Raw genomic sequence first — 12,746 nt, 5'->3', positions numbered from 1 at the left:
GGAAGATTATAGGAAACGATGGTGTGTATGAATCGAATGTAAGATGTAAGTAACCACTTCAAGATATAAGAGCCTCGAGGCTACACAGAAACAGAGTTCACCTAGAATAATAGATCAAGCTACAGACATCACGCAACAACAGCCCTTGTGCCCCAGTCACAGTGTGCTTGGTTCGATGATTAACTTCATCGGTTATGGACTCGCACAGCTTGCATGCAGCATCGGTCGCCCTTACTATTCTGAGGGATGAGTCGATCCCGGAAATTGGCTTGGAGTTATGAAACAGATCGACTTGGTGACGGACGGACGGCACTGGCTTAGGGCAGTCGTATTGATGATGGTTTCTATCCTCATTAAATGACTTGCTACGTAGGCAAAATGCTGACATGGCAACGTAATTAATGAAGAAAGAGAGCAAAAATCCTAGAAATGGTTTCCTCATGAAGAAATCATGTCTTCTCTTGACCCAATGCACCAAGAAACCATGAAATCACCATTGGGGAGAAACCATCAGTTTCTAGGGGGCTCGTGTCGCACTTCCATTGGAGGAAAAGATAGAGTTGGGAGAGAGAAACAGAAAATAATTATTACTCATAGAAACCATGGGTTGAAAAACAGTATTTTTTTGGTGCGGTATCCTGGGACTGCCCTTATGATTTCAAACCAAACGCCATTCATGAGGGTCCATCTGAGCATCTGATGATTCCGGACCGATCCATAAAAACAAAAGCTCTACAATTAACCAATAACACCGTGCCATCCCGCCACCGACTGCAGTTACAGGGCCGCCGACGAGAAGAAAACGGAAAGTCACCCCACCCCCGCGTCGCCTCCTCCGTGAGGCGACTCGGGGCGACCCGCTGCCCACCGAAACCATACCCCACCGCTGGCTGCTCCCCAGCCAGCGCTTGCAGCTTCAGCGGAGGCCTGTCTGGGGCGGCGGCTGGCTCACGCACTGCCCTGCCCCCGTGCTTGGCTGTGGCAGGTTAGGTGGCGGTGGCGGCCAGCTCATCTCCCGCGGCCCGGTGGCTGGCTGGGCCGGGTGTTCGACCGCCTTGCGCGCACACCTAGCGTCCGTGTGGCCAGAGCCGGTGCCCGCTCGGCTGGCTGCGGCTTGGCGGTGGCTATCTGCCTGCTGCGACGGTTGTGGCAGGCCGGGAGCGGCACCTGTGGGCTAGGGCGGCCAGGTGTTGTGCGGCTGCGGGGCTGGCAAGCTGTGCCCACCCATTGTTGCCTGCTATCCTCTGCAGCTCTGCTTCGTCCTGCAGCAGCGCTGGCATCGGCCAGTTCTAGATTGCGGGAACCCTGGGCGGTTGCTCGTTGCTTGCCTCCAGGTAGTAGGTGCTAAGCGAAAGCCTTGCTGTCTAGCCGACGATGATGATGTCCTTTGGGCGCTGTTTCCATCTTTGGAGGCATCTGTTGTTGCACATTCCTTTCCTCCTAGTGCAGATCTTCGGGGTGAAAATATGGTCCCTGCTACACAGGCAGCGAAGGCGCTGCCTGCGTCGCAACCATCCTTGGAGGCGTTGCCTCTCAAGATCCTTGGTGGCGTTGCCTCCTCAAGTGCTGCGTGTGGTTGTCGTTGCCGTGTCATCCAGTTGGCGGTGGAATTTCTTGGGTTGAGCCTGAACGCGCTTCATATCCTTCAATGCTTGTGTTTGTCTTACAGTGTGGTCGCTTCTCTGGTTGATGCTTTGCCACTTCCTTGTCGCTTCTCCGATGGTACTTTTGCCGCCGTTGTTGCTGGCTATCGCTGTGCAGATCTTTGACGCTACCATTGCGCATCTTTTTTCCGATGGATACTTGGCCGCCGTGGTTCCTCTCCAGCGGATGCTTCGCCGCTACAATTGTGTCTTTTCGGGCAGATACTTGGCCACCGTGGTTGCTCTCTAGCGGATGCTTTGCCGCTACAATTGTGCATCTCTTTTCAGGCGGATACTTGGCCACCGTGGTTCCTCTCTATCGGATGCTTTGCCACTGTTGTCATATCGGCTTCCTTGGTGGATGCTTGGCCGCCGAGCCGTTTGGTACTTTCCCTGGCGGATACTTTGCCGCCACTGTTGTTGGAAGCTCGCATCGTTGCCATCACGGTTTCACTGCACTGTAGGCTACCATTGTGTTGTTGTGATTCTGTCATAGGCTTAGTCTATTATGGTCTCGAGGCTAAGGGTCCTCCCTCCCATTTTCTCTTGCCGCTTGTGTGTACCTTTCGGACTGCACTGGTAATCCTTCGATTACTTGCGAGCCGTGTGCGACTTGTAACACTCTACTTTTGCTTAATGAAAAACGTGTTAGGACATCAGCTTGTTATCCTCGGGGTTTTTTAATTTACAACGCAGGCTATCACCAGATATATTTACACCGTCAGTTCACTTAACCTACCGCCAGTGTCAATCTGACTTGTACTAGCATCATCCTTAAGAGAAATAACAGTGTAAATACATGATTTATACTAGTGCTACACTTAAGAAAACCGCCAGTAAAGATGCATTTACACCGGTAGTTTTCTTAACCTAGCGAGACTACAAATAATTTTTTAAATTAATTTTTAATTTTTTATAAATAATCTTGGATGGAAAAATGCTTTGTATGAAAGTTTTAGTACCTGCAAATATCTACAACTTTGTAGCCGACTACTTTTTCATTTGAAATCACTTGGGGCTCGGAGATTGTGTTTTAAGATTAACGATTTTAAAATTCGTATTTTATTAATTTTTAGAGGTCACACCTACTTGAGTAAAACCTGAGCTTCTTTTCCAATTTTTGCTTAGATTTGAGCTCGTGCTTCTTAGAAGCCCCCTTCCTGCAGGCATTTCAACAAGAGGAATTTTTCAGAAATAAAGTGGCCATGTCCAGAGAACAAAAGTGAATATTTTTCGCACGGGTCTAATTCAAACATGGCTAAACAATGGCAGTATTGCAATCGAAGAACAGAGTAGTGCATGCTGATTGTTATTATTGGACTGTGACTGCAAGGTCATAGCATTGCTGACTCTTGATCACACTTTCTGTTAGTATGCTAGAATTGCAGTTCAAGGATCATTTGTAGTTCATTCCAAATGTTTTGTTGCCACAACTTCCACAGAGATGCTGAGGATTGCAAAAGTAGTTTCTTACAGGTCCTAAAACATAGTGTGACATCATTGTGTCTGAAAGGTTATCACTAACACTGATTGTTCATGATTTCTATACTCCTATAAGTAGTTTTAATCGCATCACCATTGCCAGCTTTGAGAGTGTTACAAGCTCTACAAGATGGGTGTAAATATGTTGGCTGCGATGTGCAAAACTGCAGTCTTGTTGGTGTCCTTGCAGGCACAGCTAAGCACATTGGCATGCATGCCGCCGTGCATTGTTGTCTGAAGCAGGCAAGCTGGCTTCGCCAACTATGTAACTTGTTTACTTTATTTCAACTAAGATTCCGGTGCAAGTTATCTTGCTAAAATACATATCTTCCAGCTTTACTACCAAAGCAAAATTCCAGTCTGCAAATTAAATGCCACATCATGGATGGATTCGGTGGCACAGACTTAACTTTGTGAATTGTAACTAGCGGGCAACAAGTGGTCTCAGCCATGCATCAATTGAGACTGTCTGAAGTTTTGTAAAGATGAGACGTTGCCGGTGAAAGCCCCTAGAAGCACATACAATTGCTGTTTTAGCAATAAATGAAATGGATATAACAACAAAATTTAAGTATTCTATTATTGTCAGATTTCATTATCTAAAAAAATTCAGCCCGATTCCATGTACATATCTAACCTCGGCAATCTGACGAAATCTGACTTAATTGCAATCTGACGAAATCTGACAGTAATCCTCAGACCGCAGAGAAGATAGATTAGCAACAAACCTCGGCAATGGATGAGGTTGCAGCCCTTCCTTTCCCGGTGGCGGCGGCTGTGGGGGACCGCCCGGTGGCGGCGGTGGTGGAGGGGAGGAGGCGGCCACGGCGGTGGGGAGGCGCCGGCGACAGCGGGGAGGCGCTGGCGACGGCGTGGAGGGGAGGAGGTGACGGCGTGGAGGGGAGGAGGCGGCCGCGGCGGTGGGGAGGCGCCGGCATCGGCGTGGAGCGCGCGGGCGCGGGGAGGCGCGGGCGCAAGTGCGGGGGACGGCGGGGAGGCGCCGGCGACGGCGGGGAGGCGCCGGCGCGGGGGACGGCGGCGGTGCGGCGGGGATGCGCGGGCGTGGATGCGCGGACGTGTGTGTGTCTGTGCACGATTTGAGGGAGAAACGGCTAAGTGAATGCCTCTGTTTACCGAGTGCCTAGATATACGGCACTCGGTAAACTCAAGCACCGCAACCCAATTACATGTGGGCCTGGTACATGTTTACCGAGTGCCCAGATCTACGGCACTCGGTAAACAGAAGCACCGCAGCCCAATAACATGTGGGCCTAGTACATGTTTACCGAGTGCCCAGATCTACGGCACTCGGGGCTAACCTTTACCGAGTGTTTGAGGTCACACTCGGTAAAAGTATCCATTATTTCATGCAAAACAAAAATGAAAAAAATGCCAATTTAATCCTAAAATTCACCAAACTTTCACATGAACTATTTCATGTCATCTATTTACTATCTAAAAAATTCCAAGTTCAAATCATAATGTTGAATTTCACTCTTAATAGAAATCCTACTCGTCATTGTGAATGTTTAGCGTCTCTTTGGGAGATGTACCGGTTCGGCAGCGACGAATGTAAAAATACTTCTGAAACGTTATGAAAATTTTTTTATAACATAGATGTATGCTTCAATGTTAATTCTTCCAATCTCGTGATTTATCGAGTTCGATTTTAATTATTACAATTAAATTTACACGATATGTACCTAATTATCATAAAGAATGAAAATTTTGTGAAATATAGTAAATAAATCGAAATAAACACCATATTTTGGAATGGAGTACTAAATATCATATGTGGATAGAGGAAAAAGAATGAAGGGAAAAACAAGAAATTTGATTGAATTTTACCGAGTGTTGCGCCAATACACTTGGTAAAAGATAGTGTTTACCGAGTGTTGTGACTTACACTCGGTAAAACTTTATTATTACCAAGTGCAAATACTTCTACACTCGGTAAACATGTCATGCCGTGACGCCGTTTGGCGCACAGTTGGTATACTAGGTGATGTGGCACCTCAATACCGAGTGTCTCTTTTTACCAAGTGCACCCCTTCGGTAAACTTGTAGTTTTACCGAGTGTTTGAAGTTACCGAGTGTGCAGACTCGGTAAAGCGGTCTACTACCGGGTGTTTATTTTTTCCGAGTGTTGACACTCGGTAAGTAGTTTTTTCCGAGTGCTCTGACTTTTGACACTCGGTAATTGTCGGGGCACTCGGTAACTACACAGTCTCCGGTAGTGTCACCGTTGGTCGCCAACTGGACCATCCATCCAAACAACATGAGGCTTCTCAACTTGTGGAAGAAGACATCATGGGAAGCAATATTAATTACCATAGACTGCTCATGAGAAGCCATCTCATAAGGCGGGAAAATGGAGAGGCAACGGAGATATGGCAGCCCACCCAAGGTTCTCAGACCTCCCTCGTCCATATGATGCACACACAAGTCCAAGTAGCAAAGGTTGGGGAGAAGCGTGGGATTTATGAATGATGGCACACAAGGGAACCAGATACAATGTATACGGAGACGCCTGAGATGTTCCAGAAGCACGGCTTTGTCCCACTCCACAGAGGTAGGGCTAGTTTTACGAATCAGATAACAATCCAGATCCAGATGTTGGAGCTCCTGCAGATTGCCTAGTGACTTCAAAAGTTCTGCCTGCATGCTCTCATCCGGCCTGCCCATCAGGCCTAGTGCGAGCGACGACGACGACCTAAACCAATGAGTAGTCATCCGCGAGGCAGTCAGGGTCGATATCGACTACCGTGCTGAGCTTGCACAAAGCTACTGGGATGCCGGTGGAGTCCAGTGTTCGTCGGGGAAGCCAGTTGCTGCGACGGCGACCAGCCAATCCTGGCGAGCGACATAGCGGTTGGAGGTCTCCTCAGAGTGCTCGCCCACTACAATGGATGATGGGGGCCATGTCAACCACAGCATCCCGCTCCACCCTGGAGTCGAACCTGAGCAACATGTGCCCACGTGCATCCTTGGCAGAATCCGAGGCGTACTCATCACGGACATGGGGGCCCTCCAGGTCTGGCTTGTTTGTCCCATGATCCTACCGCGCAGGCGCAAGCATGGCAGTGGCAGTAGGAGGGAGGACCAGGACCCATCTGTGACCTCGTAAAGGTCAACAGGGACCAAGCTTGGGGGAGATGGAGAGCCGGAGCAGTGGATCTCCACGAGTGAGGGAAGGTGCAGTGGTGGGGGAACGGAGGAGGGTTTGGCGTGGCAGAGAGGCGGGTAGAGTAGGAGCCTGGGGAGGTGTATCGACAGGCGATGCGAGCGGAGAAGGGGTTTGGAAGTCAGGAGTGGTGGAGCTGGAGGAGGCAATGAGGTTCACCGGGAGGTAGGCCTTAGGAGTTTCTGTGTCCAAAACGATGGGGAGGGAAGCGGAGGTGAGGACGACGGAGGCGACCCAATGCCGTGGCAGCGGGGAGGAATTTTTAATTTTTAATCCTATTTTAAATAATATTTTAATACTAATCTAAAAAAAGTTATTTGCAAATCCGACACTTTTGGTCGCGCCACCGTGTGTGGCGCGACAACTCCACTCTGTCACGCCACATGCACTAGCGCAGCAAGCCGAGCCACGGTGGCGTCCGTCGTTGACCAGAGCTGGCATGGCGAATAGTGGGGCCCACCCTGTCGTGCCAGGCTGGTTGGCATGACAAGGCGAGTTAGGTTTTGGCCAGCCCGTCCCATTTATTCTCTTTCTCTCGCTCTCACCTCCACTTCACGAACCCGATTGCCGCCGCCGCCCCACGACCGTGCCTAGGCCACCGCCACCGCGCCACCTGACTCCCTCCCAGTCTGGCGAGCTTCTCTCTCCATCTCCCTCCATTCCTGCGGCACCCATGGAGGAATAGGGCATGGACTAGGTGGCTTGCTGTGGCCTTGGTGCCTGGCCATGGCGGCGCCGCTGGCCGGCTATCCATCACCGGCCATTGGACGTCCCAGCCTTGTGGAGTGAAGTAGACTGCTAGGTTAAACTCCATGTCCTCTATTTGTTGATTTGTTACCTCATTTCTTGGTTGCTATAGTTAGGAAATTTGGGAGACTATGAATGTTTGTAGCATTGATTGTTCAAATTTGCTGCTTTGATTACGTTTTCGATAAGCATTGCCCGTGGATTCGACGTAAACTACGTGTTGCATGGACCTAGGTAGTTGATGCATGGGGGATTTGGATAGGTTAGTGTGTTGCCTTTGTTGACATGGACCTAGATAGTGTATTAGTGAATGGATATGATTTATTTTTGAAATGCGTTGTTAATGTGTTGGTGCGTATTTTGTAGATGGATTGGTTAGTGCAAATGTGGATGTCACTGAGCCCACGCGCACCCCCACGCTGCCGGAAGGGGAGGCAGAACCCGTGCACCGCTGCTCACGGAAGAAGAACTGAGCCGCCACCTACAAAACGAGACCCCGTGCCACCATCCACCAAAGAAGAGTTGATCCCGCGCCACCGCCCAGATCCACTTCGCTGCACCGAATCCAACGGTGGTGCTAAGGGAGAGAGTGCATGTGAGAGGGCAGCACACACAGAGAGAGAGGCAGAGAGAGTGTGGAGAGGCAGGGCGGAGGGAGAGAGAGTGGGAGGAGGAAGCATCACCAGCTAAGGAAGAGACACTAATAGAAACCCTAAGTCCCTCTCTATATATAAGCGTGGTAGTGTAAATGGATCGCCACTAACGGTTTAAAGCCATGGGCCCACTTTAGATTTGTAGTGGCGTTTGCTTTTTATGGACCGCCAGTGAAATGTCACACCCGATTTTAAGGATAAAATGGGATGCAAAATCTTATGTGCGCCCAGAGATCAGTCACACACATAAGTCGACAAATTATGAATAGTATCATCACAAGTGTTTATTACATCACGAATAAGGCAGAGTTTTCACAAAAATGTAGCAGAAGTAGGAAAAGATCTCTCGCGGAAGCTCCATATCACAAGGACGTCAACTGGTTGACCACAAGTTTAGTAATCCTCAGGGAAATTATCATTACCATAGCCATCTGTTCCCCATCCAGGATTTTTTATCCAAATAATGAAAATAAACAAGCGTAAGTACATGTCATACTCAACAAGTGTAATATGGGGTTCATGAGACTCAAAAGGCTTGACACAGGTTTAACAGCATTCAGCTTTTAGTTGTCACAATTTTAGCTTAAGAGGAGCAACAAGTTGTTTCAATTCCCAATGCAAAACAAATTATCAATGTAAACATGAATAATGAATAGCATAAATAGATAATTCTTAGTGCTCATCTATTCCATAAGGGTTCCAATGCCGCTTGTGACCATGAGCACGGCTGATATACTAGTTTTACACTCTGCAGATGTTGTACACTTTCACTGTGAGTTGTGATATCCATATGCCTGGGTTAATTACTCCCAAAACACTTCCAAGGTGAGTAGGCAGGGGTCACTATGAAGCCTTTCAAAGGTTTGTCTAACAAGTTAGGGCCATTAGATTCACTCGGCAAACAGATGTAGAGCCCCCCTTCCCGATGGCACATTTACGCACAACCTATACACATGGGGACAGAGGGCGCACTATACCCAATTCGTCAAGCCATTCTTATGCCAATAAAGGTAACCACTAACAAGATAGGAAAGGTCCTCATACTGAGCTAAAGCTAGAGCCATGTAGCCCTCACAGCTGTACTGTAAGTCTCGGATGATCACTTACAGATAAGTCCTTAGGGAGAGGAATTTTAAGCATTTAGAAAGTAGCTAAACACTCCGCCCCCCTATTTCCATGTTGCTAAAAAGTCATATTTTAATGTTTATTGCATATGCCATTAGTCAAGTTATAAGATCATGGTTTAATTGAGCACTAGCAAAGCTACCCAATGCATATCCCATAGGTGACAAGGTATAAGTTCAATTCTAGGGAATCCCTATCAAGGTGACACATGTAATATGAATTTAATGTATTTTAGTGAATAGAAAACAAGGATGATCCTATGCTATACTTGCCTTGAGCAAAGTACTCCTGCTGATCCTGCTCGTCAAAGTAGTACCCTTGATCTCCCACGAATTGCTCACCGTCTATACTCGATAATCACAGCAACATACAAGCATCCAGGAGCAATCATGCATAGCAAACAAAAGCTATAGATTAGAACAGTACACCAATAGCATAAAATCAAAATGAAAAAGTTTGGAAAACGAATCTACGTCTCACTACGAACACACAGACGAGAAGATCACAAAAATCGGGGCTAAAACGAAGATGTTATGAATTAAATAAGATTTCCTTTAGTAAAATAATAGATTAAATCTAACCTCGAATTTTAAAAGTTGAAAACCTACATAACAGTAGTATGAACATGTAGATTATGGAATTATGAACTTAACGCAACTTGAACGGATCAAATCGAAATTAAAACTGAGATTTTATTGCTAAAACAAAATTAGTGGCAAAACTGTAAATAGCAGAAAACGTATTTCAGATCTAACCAAAACAAAGTATGCTTTCAAAAGAAGAAAACAAAATCTGAAAAGATGCTATGGACTGCGGGTTAAGGTCTAATTAATTATAAGGGTTTTTTTTGCAAATCTCGCAGCGAAGGGGTATCCTTCGATACGAGCCGTCGGATTAGATTTAGACGGCCAGGATAGAAGCGGGCGGGTGAGAGGCGACGGCGGCCGGCTGGAAATTGACGGGCGCGGCGGCGCCATGGCCGGAACAGCTAAGAGCTCGCCAGAGAACACAGTTAAGAGCCTATGGTGCACGATTTTTCGAATGGATTGGTCCAGGAGAGAGAGAAGAGGGTGGGGAACTCACCAGAACTGAAAGAACGAGCGGGAAGCCAACGAAGGCGAGCGGCGGCTGCACAATCCCGATGACGTCGGCGCTAGGGCTAGGTGGCGGCTCGGCGAAGGTGGCTACAATCACAGGAGCTTGAGCCTTGGGAGACATGGCAAGCGGAGGGAGACGGCGGTGTCCGGCTTGTTTACGCGCGAGGAAGAAGACGCCCTGACGAGTGGGCCCGGACCATCAGCGAGAGGAAGGAAAGGAGGGGCACGCTACGGGCCTTGCTAGCTGCGAAGCTGGGCCGGCACTCGCTGGCCGCAGGAGTGTAGGCCCATGCGGGCAGAAGGACGGCCCGCAGGATGGTAAGCCAAACTGGTCCAGCGCGGAAGGAAAAGAGAGGCAGGCCCGTGCGGGAGCAGCTGGGCCACGGGACGGGAACGGGCCGCGAGCGGGAAAAGAGAGGCAGGCCGACTGGGTCGAAAACAGGGAAAGGAGAAAGGTGCGAGGGAAATTCATTTTTTCCTTCTCTAATTTTTCCAAAGCAAATCTCAAAATGCAAATTCAAAACAATTTGAAGTTTGATTTCAAATTACACCACTCAAAAATTAATATGCAGTGGCATGAATGCACACACATGATTGTAAACCTATATTTGATTTGATTTTTATAAAATTATTATTTTCCTAAATTCAAATGCTCATAAAAATGCACAATAAATCAATTTCTCCTATTTCAAAATTATTGCAAATTTTAGGGTGTTACAATTCTACCCCCCTTAAAATGAATCTCGTCCTCGAGATTTGGACAATGCTTACTCAAATAACTGTGGGTATATTTTCCTTAGATCCTCTTCTCTTTCTCAAGTAGCCTCATCTTCTGTATACCGATTCCACTGAACCTTACACATCTTTATAACACGGCTCCTAGTAACTCTTTCTGCTGTCTCCAAAATCCTTATCGGAAACTCCTCATAAGTGAAATCTTCCTTAACTATAAGCTCTTCTAACAGTATCTGCTCCTCAGGTACACACAAACACTTCTTTAATTGAGACACATGGAACACATCATGTACACCTGACAAACTCTCAGGCAATTGCAACTGATAAGCTGCTTCACCACGTCTCTCTAAAATCTTGAAAGGCCCAATATACCTTGGTGCTAACTTTCCTTTCATGTTAAACCTTCTCACACTTCTCATAGGTGACACCTTCAAGTAAACATAATCCCCTACTTTGAAAACCAATTCTCTTCTCCTAGTGTCGGCATAACTCTTCTGTCGAGACTGAGCCACTCTCAAGTTATCTCTGATCATCCTTATTTGCTCTTCTACGTCTCTTAAAACATCTGGTCCGAACACTTGAGTTTCCCCCGTTGGATTCCAAAATAACGGGGTTCTACACTTTCATCCATACAAAGCTTCAAAAGGTGCCATATTGAGACTCCTCTGATAACTGTTGTTATATGAGAACTCTGCATAAGGCAAACTCTTGTCCCAACTTGTACCGTACTGCAATGCACAAGCTCTCAACATATCCTCTAATATCTGATTAATCCTCTCAGTTTGCCCATCTGTCTGAGGATGATATGCACTTGCTCAAAAAATGAGATATAAATTGAGTACCTCGATCAGACACAATTTTCTTGGGAACTCCATGCAGACACACTATCCTTTCCATATATAATTGGGCTAACCTCGGTCCATTATAAGTAGTCTTGACTGGTATAAAGTGAGCAACTTTAGTTAACCGATCCACTATCACCCATATTGAATCATAGCCTCTCTGAGTGCGTGGTAACCCAACTATAAAATCCATACCAACTTCTTTCCACTTTCACTCAGGTATCTTCATTGGTTGTAGCAACCCTGTAGGTCTTTGATGTTCAGCTTTGACTGTCTGACACGTATCACATAAAACAACATATTCAGCAACATCTCTCTTCAGTTCGTACCACCAATACTTCTCCTTCAAATCCAAATACATCTTGGTACTTCCAGGATGAATAGAGTAAGCAGACTCATGTGCCTCATGAAGAATTGCCTCTCGTATAGCCTTATCCTCAGGCACACATAGTCTTTTCCCAAACCAAAGAGTTCCATTATCATCCATATGGAATCCTAGTGCCTTACCAATCACTATGTTTTCCGCTATCTCTTTCAACTTAGCATCCTATAACTGGCCCTTACGTATTTCTTGCTCCAATTTAGGCTCCAACACCAACTCCACTGCATTAGTGACAAAGCCCAAATTTAGTCGCTTGAATTCAGCATACAACTCACTTGACATCGGTGCCACTTGCACCTCATTGAGTGACCGATAATCAACACACACCCTTTGAGTACCATCCTTCTTGTCAACAAATATAACTGGTGCTCCCCAAGGTGACGAACTAGGACGAATGAAACATTTCTCCTATAACTCCTTTATTTGTTTCTTAAGTTCTTCTAGTTCGTTAACCCCCATTCTATATGGACGCTTAGCTATAGGTGCAGTTCTAGGTAATAATTCAATAATAAACTCAATGTCATGGTCAGGTGGCATACCTAGAAAATCATCGGGGAACACATCTGGAAATTCATCCACCACTGGGTCCTCCTTGTTGACGTTATCATCGAGCTGGTTCACTGTGGCTGTCGGCTGCTTCTGCACTACAACATCAACACTGATTCGCTCCCCATTCGGTGCGGTCACAACAACTACCTTCTCCTTACACTGAATCACTGCTTGTTGTTGCATCATCCAGTCCATACCCAGTATCACATCAATACCAGATCTTCTCAACACAATGGGGCTCACTTTAAACTCTACCCCCCTTAAGGATAGACTACTCAGAAGACAATGGTATGAAGCTTGCATACTA

Source organism: Miscanthus floridulus, chromosome 9 (genome assembly GCF_019320115.1).
Source record: "Miscanthus floridulus cultivar M001 chromosome 9, ASM1932011v1, whole genome shotgun sequence".
NCBI classification, from domain to species: Eukaryota; Viridiplantae; Streptophyta; class Magnoliopsida; order Poales; family Poaceae; genus Miscanthus; species Miscanthus floridulus.
Note: the sequence above shows the minus strand (reverse complement) of the source record.